The following is an 11108-nucleotide window of genomic DNA, read 5'->3' as shown; positions in this document are numbered from 1 at the left end:
CGGAGCGCCGTGTCTTATTTATGAAACTGGATGTAGAGCGGAGACCGGGCCGCTGGAATAACTCCCAGTTAATGAAGCAGATGGTATTTCTACAGCAACACCTGGGAAGTCCAGCTGCTCCGGAGGCGGGAATTAATCCCACTTAGAGTCTGAAAAAAGATTCGTCCGCGCCTCGTCCCGGTTGTAATAAACACTGTTTGCACCGAACTGAACTGAACTGAATGGGTTAGGTTCAGAAAGCTTCTTGTAATCCAGCTCAAAGGTGAACCCACAAATTAGGATTAAAACCATCAAAAAATTATTAAATTCTGACTAATAACTTTGATTTACAAGTTTTTTTCAGAGATCTTATTTTCTTCTGAGATTTTTATTTTTTTCACAGATTTCTCTGTTTCTCAGATTGGAATCTTTTCAGAATTCCAACTTCTCTCTGACTTCCGACTTTTTTCTCAGATTTCCAACTTTTTTTTTCTTGTATTTGAGACTTTTCCCAAATTTATATTTTGATTTTTTTTTTCACAGAATCCAGATTCTTTTTTGTCTCAGATTGGAATTTAATCAGAATTCTAAATTTTTTCCTCAATATTCTGACCTTTTGTCTCAGATTTCAGATTTTTTTTTGTACTTTTTTCTCCAATTTTTTACTTTTTTTTCATTCTCAGATGTGTCTTAATTATATTCAAAATATTCAAAAAACTGTTTCTGAATTTATATACCAGAATTTTAAATTTTGAAACTTCTGAGATTAAAGTCAGAATTCAGTTTAAAAACAATCGACACGAACTTCCCTCATTAGGAGCAGAGACATTTTTTCTAGTGGCCCTAATCCTCTCCCGTACATATCAGTGTGGGACTAAACCAAAAAACTGTCCAACTCCATGTGTAGGTCCTTTTATAAGGTAATATGGACTCCTGCAGTGCAGAGTGAAGGCTCGGGTTGGAACCTTGTTAGCAAGGAAAACACTGGAACATGACAGGATTCAGCAGGAATGTGAGGAAAACCTCAAACTGGGCTCCAATTACTGCATTCTGTCCTGTACAATAATAAGTAATTATGACTAAAACGAGCCCCGCTGATGGCACGCGGGTCATAAAGGAGCCGCTGTTGGGAAATGAGAAACACGCCGAGCAAAACTCACCCTCCTCTGAGTCACGTTGGTCCAGCTGAGACACATTTAGAGACGCAAACAACCCAAAGATTCTAGGTGGCCTAGTCAAAGATTCACCTTCTAAAAAACACAACAGGACAATGATGGATGGATGGATGGATGGATGGATGGATGGATGGATGGATGGATGGATGGATGGATGGATGGATGGATGTTCGTAAAGTCAGCATGAATCTACTTATTTGTTGTTTTCATATAAAATATTTCCCTTCTCTTCCTCTCCCAACAGGAAAGGCGGCCATCTTTGACCTCCTCTCCCTCCCCTCGCCTCTTCCTCCTCCCTCCCCAGCTGACCCTCCCCTCTCATTGGTATTTGAGCGATGTAAGCTCCTGCCTGGCACATTTCATGGCTAATCAATGCGATCACCGCCGCAAACAGCCGATCAATCGTCCAGATCGCCGCATCATCCGGTCCGCCCGCCACCATGAGTGATGGCGACACCTGTAATTGGATTCACTCCGCCAAACAACGGAGGAAAACCGCCGGTTCAGAAAAAAATGAGACAATTACACCCAACAGTAATGCCCTGCGTTCAGACCGACTCATATTTATTCTGAGAGGCAAAGCGGAGCAGAACGTTCAGCAGGCGCTGCTCAGATGTGTTTTATTGAATTTGTCAGGCTGTTTCCTTCTCAGAGGCCCGATCTTTTCCTCTATCTCTTGTATCCATCACACACACACACACACACACACACACACACACACACACACACACACACACACACACACACACAATGAAAATGATGGGTTTCTCCCAGCACCCTGGGCCCCGCTCGACCCCTGCACCAGATTAAATCTGACACTCATGACCAGCTCTGACAGCGGGGGAAAATGCTGCGGGCCGGGATCTGGAGCGGGCTGAAGTGTTAGTTTGGAGTGACGGACTAATTAGGGCTTTCCTGCATCTAGCTTTATTTTCATATTTACTCCAGGAGCCAAGCAGCATTCCCAGACCTGTTCGGGAGAAGGAAGGTATTCCTGGACCGGAGGAAGGCAAAGATGAGGCTGAAAACTGGGATAAAAGCCACAACTACGCCCTCTGCTGGTGAAAACAGGCACCGCAGGAGCATCAAGCAGGAATCAGGTTCAGTAATTTAGATGTTTATGGTGTAAAACTGACAAAAATAAACTATGAGTGCTGCACAATCAAAATATATCAGTAATAATTTGAGTTATTTATTTCTAAAAAGGAAAAAATGGGGTTCATTTATCAAAGAGAACATATTTTCACCATCTTGTTCATTTAATTATAAATGAAACATGAAGAATATTTAGATACAAACTATATAGCTATGTAGCTATCAAATAATTATTTAGCTGACAGCTGCATATTCAGTTAGCAAACTACATACTTAGCTCCAACATTTAGATAAGTATATTGTATTTAGCTTCAAACTAGATATTTCAAGCCAGCACTGAGCTAAATATTTAGTTAATTATCAAAATAAATATTTAGCTCCAAATTAAATAGTTAGCTGTAGTTAGCTAGCGTCAAACTAAATATTTGAAGCTAGCTAAATATTTAGTCATTTAGATGTCATGTCCTTTTTACTCTGTGCGGTCCGGTTGGGTCGCACTGACACTGTTCGCTTTCATGAGAAATCTGAAAGCTGCTAAAATCTGACACTACTCCATTTTTGCTTGGTGCAGCGCCCCTACAGGCGAGGAGGGGAACAGGATTTTTATTTAGTTTGGATCAGCTTACACTGCAGCGTGAAAGCGAACCGCAGCAGCTACAAATGTAACAAATGTTGCAACTTTGATCCCAAATTGAATCAAATCTGCCAAACTATCAGGTGTGAAAACACATTAAACTTCAGACTTCTCCTGCAGAGCCAAAACCATCAACCAGCTCTTATTCTCTTCTGAACTCAGACTCTGAAATGAAAATATTTTACTAAGCGAGCCGATAAATTTATGGAGCGGCTTTCTCTGCGCTGCCGTAAATCATTCAACATTGTTATTAACATAAAACATTATGGGATAAATCCCTGCAGCTGTAATAAAGCAAACAGCTGTTAGCGGCCAAAAGTCCGCGGCCCTTTTAGAAGACGAATGGGATGAAATCACACGAATGGAAAACATCCCTCAGGTCAAAGCGCATGAATACCCACAAGCCTTAGCATGTACAACACGTTACTTTATCACGAGTCGTATTTCCTGCGGCGTAGTTTGGGACCGATTTGTCCCCAGGGATAATAATTACAGCCTCTAAAGTTTAGCTTTTTTTGTTCCTCTGGTGATTTCCTGCCCCATGAAATTAGGCCTGGCTGCGTCCATTCATCATCCCATTACCTCCGACTGCTGCCTCTATATATAGAGCCGCTGTGGAAGGAGAGCAGAGAGGAAGGTGGCAGCAGCAGCAACATCAACATCGCCAGCAATCACACAATCACAACGCGTGATTACGGCTCGTTAGCCGAAGCAGAGAGCTTTCCAAGAAGCAGCGTTGACCTTTGTGTTGCATTAAAACAAACATCTCAGAGGAAGATGGCATCATTTGCTGTCTTAGATCTCCGATAGCTGCATCTCACCAACCTGCTTTTTATTTATTTATTTCCAACATTTAAATTGGTTTTTCTGATGGAAGCTCTTCCTTGTTTATACCCAACATAAACTCTGATATGAAATTAAAACACAATAAGTGAATTAGCTGCAATATTATTTTATTCTCTCGTTCAAAACAAGAAAATCAACATTTTACACGTTGATTTTTCTTAAAAAAACTATTTTTCCCCATAGCACTTTATAATTTACAGAGCTTATAAAAAGTATATTTTTATTGCTTCTACAAGTTAATTATGAGCAAAAATTTACAAAAAAATAAAACCAAACTTTAATACCAAAGTGAAAACTGATTTCTACAAAATAATGACAATGAGAAAAAATATTTAACAAAGTGATTGCATAAGTATGACAGAATACTAAGAAAAATTATTTTAAAAAAGTAAAATTATGAGAATAAAATCTTAATACTACAAGAATAAAGTAAAAAATTACAAAAGTAAACTTGGAATAGTATGAGATTACAGTCATATTTTGAGAATATTGTAATACTACGACTTCATTCTTGTGCAGCTTTATTTTTGTAACACTATGACTCAATTCTTGTAATATTTTTTATTTCTTAGTCGGCCCCTCCGTTGTACATAAATATTCACTTCTTTAAACTGTAGCTAACCTCTCTAAAAATACACATTTTGGCCAAATGATCTGGAGCTCCACTTAGGTTGCTAGGTAACGGGCGGAACTCTGCTGGCGTTGCTAGGTAACAGCGCAGCGCTATCAACTGCAAATTCATAATTGGAAAGTTTTTGAAATGGGTCATTTTTCAGACACTGAAAACTTGACCTTATTGCCAAAAACAGTGTTTTTTAAGTGTTGAAGTTGATTTTAGGAGCAATTTAGACTCAAATGGAAGCATGAGTGTGGGAATTTTTCCCTTCATTTTGCCTAATTTTTGATTTCCTAAAAATAATATTTATGCAGTCCCTTATTTTATGTTAACTATTTTTATTTTATTGCCATTATTTTTTTTTAAAAAAAAGTTTTACTTTGAATCATATGGTCTACTTTTCTATTTTCTTGTCTGAAAAGCCAAATTTTTGTAGTTTATGATTGATTTTAAACGCAGTAAAACATCCAAAGGGGGTGAAAACTTTTTATAGGAGCTTTGAGCTCCTTTTCTTCCAGGAAATATGTTCAGAGAGCAACAATTAAGATAAAGGTTAAACGTGTTAGACTAACAGTGACCCATGCTGGTAGCACAGAATATGATGGGGACATGTTTGACTTTTATGGGGAAGAAGAAACAAGCGGCACCACTTGTCCTGCTGTTTATTTGACAGACCCGTCAGTCGGACAGGAACCTTTTAACCGACCCATAAACACACTGCGCCTGTGGTTTAAACAAAGTCTGAGCTCCAACACTTCGTTTCTACGTGAGAACAAGCCTCTCTTTTAGTCCTACAGCAGTAGGGGGCGAGGTTTATTTTGAAAGGATCAAGTAGGAACACATCTATGAAAAGAGTTTGACCTCTGACCTTATGCTGAGTTTAGATTAAAAAGGTGGCGGCAGGTCGGACCCAAAAGGCCGTCGGCGCTGCAGCGTTATGTCGGTGGGAAAACGATGAAGCGGTGAGGGTTCACGGCGGGGTCACGGGGCCAAATGGCATATTTCTGCCTCCAACATGTCAGATCTGAACGTGTCAGTCAGAAACTTTACGCTTTAACGTAAGCATGATGGAAATGTTTACAGGAGACGTCAACGGAGCAACGCAACGTCAGCAATAAACCGGCAGACATGTTGCTGTGTGGAAACATGGCTGATCGCCGTGGAGACGAAGCTACAGAATGTAACTCATCTCACTGGGCTGCAGCAATGTTTCAGTGCTAAGATGTTCTATGGAGCTAAACTGGGGCCAAAAAGTTTGGTCTAAAATTATACATATTGAAACTGAAGAAATAATTTTGAGACAAAAAAGGATTTAAAACTCAAAAAACGATAGTGAAACTGAAAAATAACTTAGAAATAAAAAAAATAATTTATATATATTTGAAACTGATGAAAAATGTGAGATCTGAAAATAAAGATCTGAAACTAAAAGAAATATTCTGAAACTTAAAAAATATTTGAAACTAAAAATAATTCTGAACAGAATAAATGTTTGAAATCAAAAAAATCATACTTCAACCAGGAAAATAATTTTTAAATCAAAAGAAAAGGGAAACTGAAAAACAATTCTGAATTTGAAAAAAGATTTGAAATTGAAAAATTATTGTAAAAACAGTCATAAACTAAAATAAATACTTGAAACTGGGAAACAATTTTTAAAATGAAAAATAAAATTGAAACAAAAATAATTTTGAAATTGAAAAAATAAAAAAGAAACTGAAAATGTATTTTTAAACTGAAAAAAAAAACAACCTAAAGTTGAAAACATTTTTTGGAATTTTATTTGTAAAAAAAAAAGTAATTAAGTGTGTTAACATTTTTATTATATTAAATATTACGTAATAATCCAATTGAAATGAACGTATCAAATTTCAGGTCCTAATTAACTGATACACGAGGGTCGGGTTGGTCCATATTTGAGAACCAATTATTTAAAGAGATTTTTCTACAATCTGCTCAGTGACATGTGGCTTTGTGACCAAATGTTTCATTTTTAATGAGGATCAAAAAGTCATCTCACTTTGACAGCGGTGACAACCAACACCATTCTAAGGCCCACAAATGGCCCCTGCACCACATTTTGGACACCCCTGCACTCTGACGAGCATTCTTTGAAAATATGCAGATTTCCAAATAAAATAAAAGCCGAAATCCAGAGTAATTTTGACAGATTGTTTAATCTGAGGAGACAGTGGGGAGGTTTTCCTGCGTTGTGTGGGTTTCAAACAGTTTTACGATGATTAACAAGCAGTTAGCTTCCACCTCCAGCCCCATTGTTCTGAATCTGAACAATTAGGAAGCAACAATGGGGGAGTGGGCGGCTGCAGCTGCATTTTTGACTTTACTGGGCCTCAGATTTGTCCGTTTGACGGCTCAGCCGGGTTTTCACCGCCCACAAACCGAAACGCAGATCAAACAGGATCTAAAGCTGCATCCGAGCAAAACCTGTTGGGAAATATTCAAAGAGAACTGAAATAACAACCAAATCTGATAATTTCACCCCAAAAAAATCCCATCTGAGGTTCAAAGTTGAAAATCTTTTTCTTTTAAGACATTTTCAAGTTTATCTTGTAAATTTTGGAGATTAATCTCAAAATTTGTTGTTATTACGTCTTTCCCACAAGATATTAAACTATAGGGATGTTTTTTTTTTTTTTTTTTCTCATATATCACCAGACGGGCTCCGTTCGTTTTGAACTTCAAGAGTAAAATATTTGTGAGAAAAAAACTCAAGAAATTTTTGAGAAAAAGTTCCAGACTTTTTTTCTTGAACATATTTCAAGAATTTTTAAAAATAAATTTCTAGACAAAGTGGAATTTTTTTTTCTGTTTTGAAACTTAGAAAATTTTTGAAATTTAACTTTTGAAATTCAGAAATTTTCAAATCTTTTCCCTAGAATTTTTCAGACATTATTCTCTAAATTTCTGAGATTTTTCTTGCAAAATGTTGTCTACTGCCTTGGTTTTTCTAGAAATTTTCTGACTTTTTAAACTTTAAAACGTTAAAGTTTTTTTTCTAGGAATTTTGAGGTTCCTCTCAGAATTCCTGATTCTTTTTTTTCTAGCAAATTTCTGACATCTCATACTCAGAAATAGCCATGTTTTTTCTAGAAAATTTTGGAGGTTAACCTCAGAGTTCAGAGCTTTTTCTAGCAAATTTTAGAATTTTGAAACTCAGAAGTTTCCATGTTTTTTTCTAGAAAATTTCTGAGATTAATCTCACAATTTCTTGTTTTGTTTTCAAGCAAATTTCTGACTTTAGAAACCGAAATTTTCAGTTTTTTTCTGAAATGTTCTTTTGTTATTGATCTCAAAATTTCTCATTTTTTGGTGGAAATTGAATCCTTTCTATCTATTTAAAATGGCCGTAACTCACCATCATAGAACCGAGCATCAAGCCCTCAGAGTGACTTCAGTAATTGTGTTGGTGGGAAACTCAGGCAGCAGCAGGCCAACAGGAACGGGGCTGCAGATGGTATTCCGTCTCTTTCCTCCAATTCAATACACAGAAGCAATAAAGGAGTAAATAAACAGTTCAACCTTCATTAAACCTGAAGATTTGTGGCTGTTATTGGCTTTTTCTGCTGGTGAAGCGGCAGAGTGCAGTGGGAACGTCACGGACTCCGTTTCCCCACGGTGACCGGCCGCCTCCTGCACCGTTAATATCCATTTGAACTCAATCTGGTCCGCTCTGCGTGACGCCACATCAAATACTCAGCCTTCGCTTTTGTTTTGGTGTTAACGAGAGCTCAAGCAAGCCCGCTCTGATGTTCTTTACCTCATAAATGTCTCCCTTTTCCTGCTCTCATCGTATTTCCTCGCCGGTATGTGTCTCCTCTCCCTGCCGGGAACTAACTCGAAGCATGTTTGAAAACAAGATGGCGGCCCGGCCGAGCCGGCGGTTGATCGTTACAGGGGATCAACGGAGTCAGCTGATGGAAAGGTATGTTTTCACTTAAGGCTAGTCAAAATAAAAATGATGAAAGACATTTCACAATAAAATAAAATATGTTTATAAAACATTCATAAAGGAAAAGTAGTGAAAAGTTGGAATACCAAATACCTTGTAAGTGCACATATGCAGCAGCCTGATGCTGTTACTCCTGCTCAGCTTTTTACTTTTCCAACTTTTTTTTATATTTACCACTTTTGAACCAGCTTGTGAACAAATAACAAATAATATAAGTATATTCTGTTTTATTCTAAAACTAATGATGTTCCAGTTATTATTCAAAATCAATTAGTCTGGCGGATTCGGTTCAATCGGAGACCAAAGTTGCAACATTTGTTCTTTTTCGGCTGTTGTGGTTCACTTTCACACTGGATTGAGTCAAACAATCCAAGCCCTTTGAAAAACCTGTTCCCTTCCTCGCCTTTTGGGGGCGCTGCACTAAGAACTACAGAAGAAAACAACATGAAAACTTCTGAAGACACTGAGCGCAACTTCCTTTTTCACAAAATGTAAACAAAAATGCAGTGGCGATTGCAGGATTTCTCTTTTGTCTTTGGCTAAAGACCACTAGCTAACTCTCCTGCTAGCACTAGACTAGCATGTTTGTTTTGGTTGTATTTACCCAGAATCCCTGGCGCTGTAGTCCACTTCCTGCTTTTGGATCAGTACCAAAGTTTTTGGCAGTAAGTTTATGTTTCTTAGTGTCTGGAAAATAGAGAGGGCTACAAAAATCTTCTGTTACCTAGCAACCCCAGCAGAGTTCCGACTGTTACCTAGCAACACAAGCTGAGCTCCAGTGCATTTGGTCCACTGGTTTTGTTGCTTCACAATAGCTACTAGAAAAGACAAGTGTTTTGTTATTGACTTACTATCATGAAACTACTTGCTGCTTTCTTGTTGGTTGTGCAGGAGACTCCACTTCTGCTTTTCTAAGATGTGTAGTTACATAACTGCACATCCAAATAAGCAACATTTTTTTTGGGATTTAAAGTGACAAGAGGTGCTGAAGTCAAAATGTAAAGAATAAAGTTCCTTCTCCTTCAATACTTCCTAATGATTAAAACAAACAAACAAACAAACAAAATACCTTCTGGTCAGAAGAGGAAATAAAAACAAATCTGTATCAAGTAGGAATGAATCTGAGCAGATCGAGGATCCTTATCACAACCTGCTAAAGATGACAGCTAATGAGTTTAAAATCCAATCAGGTGTAAGCATTGATGATCATGGCGGCAGTGATCGCTCAGCAATCATCATCATCGCCGCCGCAGTGATGAGGACAACAAAACCCAGAATGTGATTACAGCGAATGGGAGAGACGGAGGCGGCGGACGTTGGAATTGGAAAATATGAAGGTACTTTGTATTGATATACGCGGCGAGATTTAATTTACTTCCAAATGAAACATTACTCGTTCTCCAACCTTACCAGAGAAATGAACATTAAGGTTCCTTAGGAAATTACAGATTAGCGTCTGATTGGTGTTTTTACACGTCGGTTCTCAACACTCATAATGTTCCTGTTGGTAGGAATAAAAAATATCATAATGGAGGAAAGTTTGAACCTCTGAAAGGTGAGAAAGTTACAAAAACCCATCATGAACATGTTCGAACTAGAGTTTCGTCTCTTGGGGTCAGAATGACGTCCTGCTATCGTCTGAACTTTTCACCTTTGACCTTAGTGGGGTTGATTTTCACAGATTTTAGTTCTCATTGATTTTTAAGCTATTTCTTTAACTAAACCTGTTTTATTTTTCTACAGATCGTTTCCCTGCTTAAGTTCAAATCTGGGCGGGATTTGTGTCAAAAACACACAAACATGAAGGAGTTTATCTGGGAATCAGAGCCTGGAGGAAAACCAAAGAGCTTTTTATTTATTTTCCCAAAGTGTTCCTGGCTCAACGTTTCTGTTTTCTGTGAGAAGCAAAATCATCCACGCTTGTTAAACTTGTAACACTTTATGACATTACAACTACAAAACCCATGTCAGTGTGTCGTTTTGGGTTTTAAAGAAATTCATGAATGTAAATTTGAAGGAAGATACAAAATGTTTTGCATAAGAGTCCAAGTAATGTGGTGCAATCACATTTCATGTTTAGATTTTGCTCCTCGGAAATGAGACCAATAGTTTCCAGCATCTTCAGGACGTTTGATGTGTTTTTCTACCAGCTTTACACACCTATAGAGCTAAATTGGTGCCAAAAAGCTTGCTAAAGAAACATCCCATCCATCCATTGTCCTACACCCTTGTCCCTTAATGGGGTCAGGAGGTGCTGGTGCCTCTCCAGCTAACGTTCCAGGCGAGAGGCGGAGTCACCTGGACAGGTCGAGAGTCTGTCACAGACTAAAGAAACAATACTGAAAAGAAATTGAAACTGTAAAATAATTTTAAAACTGAAAAAAATAAAGATCATTAAAAAAACGGTTTTGAAAATGAAAATTAATTTTAAACCTTCTGCATTATTTTTTGATTCAAGCTGGAAAAGAATTTTGAAATAAAAAATTAAACTGAAAGATTATTTTGAAATGGAAAAAAAAATTTAAAGTGAAATTTAATTTTAAAACTGAAAAAAAGAATTGAAACTGAAAAATTATTTTGAAACAAATACGTTTTTAAAATTTAAAAATAATTTTGAAACTGAAATAATTAAACAGAAAGGTCAGTTTAAAACTGAGGTAATCATTTTAAGCCTGAAAAATAATTTTGTAATAAAAAAACATTACAGAAATAATTTTAAGACTAAAAAATATTTAGAAAGTGAAGAATAGTTCAAAACTACAAAACAAACTTTATGGCCCCATTTTAGTTCCA

The 11108-nt window shown here is 37.3% G+C and overlaps 2 long non-coding RNA genes across 2 annotated transcripts; one reads left to right on the top strand and one right to left on the bottom strand.

The window, feature by feature from the left end:
• Positions 1–6503: 6503 nt before the first annotated feature.
• LOC106950107 (uncharacterized) lies at positions 6504–8262 on the bottom strand. The gene is made up of 3 exons (XR_001425537.1): positions 8124–8262; positions 7722–7836; positions 6504–6790 (listed from the first exon to the last, which is right to left on the bottom strand). It is a non-coding gene; the product is annotated as an uncharacterized LOC106950107 (long non-coding RNA).
• Positions 8212–10358, top strand: LOC106950108 (uncharacterized). The gene is made up of 3 exons (XR_001425539.1): positions 8212–8288; positions 9506–9652; positions 10059–10358. It is a non-coding gene; the product is annotated as an uncharacterized LOC106950108 (long non-coding RNA).
• The last annotated feature ends 750 nt before the right edge of the window (positions 10359–11108 follow it).

Source organism: Poecilia latipinna, unplaced genomic scaffold (genome assembly GCF_001443285.1).
Source record: "Poecilia latipinna isolate Pla-1442-1.1 unplaced genomic scaffold, P_latipinna-1.0 Scaffold379, whole genome shotgun sequence".
NCBI lineage: Eukaryota > Metazoa > Chordata > Actinopteri > Cyprinodontiformes > Poeciliidae > Poecilia > Poecilia latipinna.
This window is presented reverse-complemented; position numbering and strand designations above follow the sequence as displayed.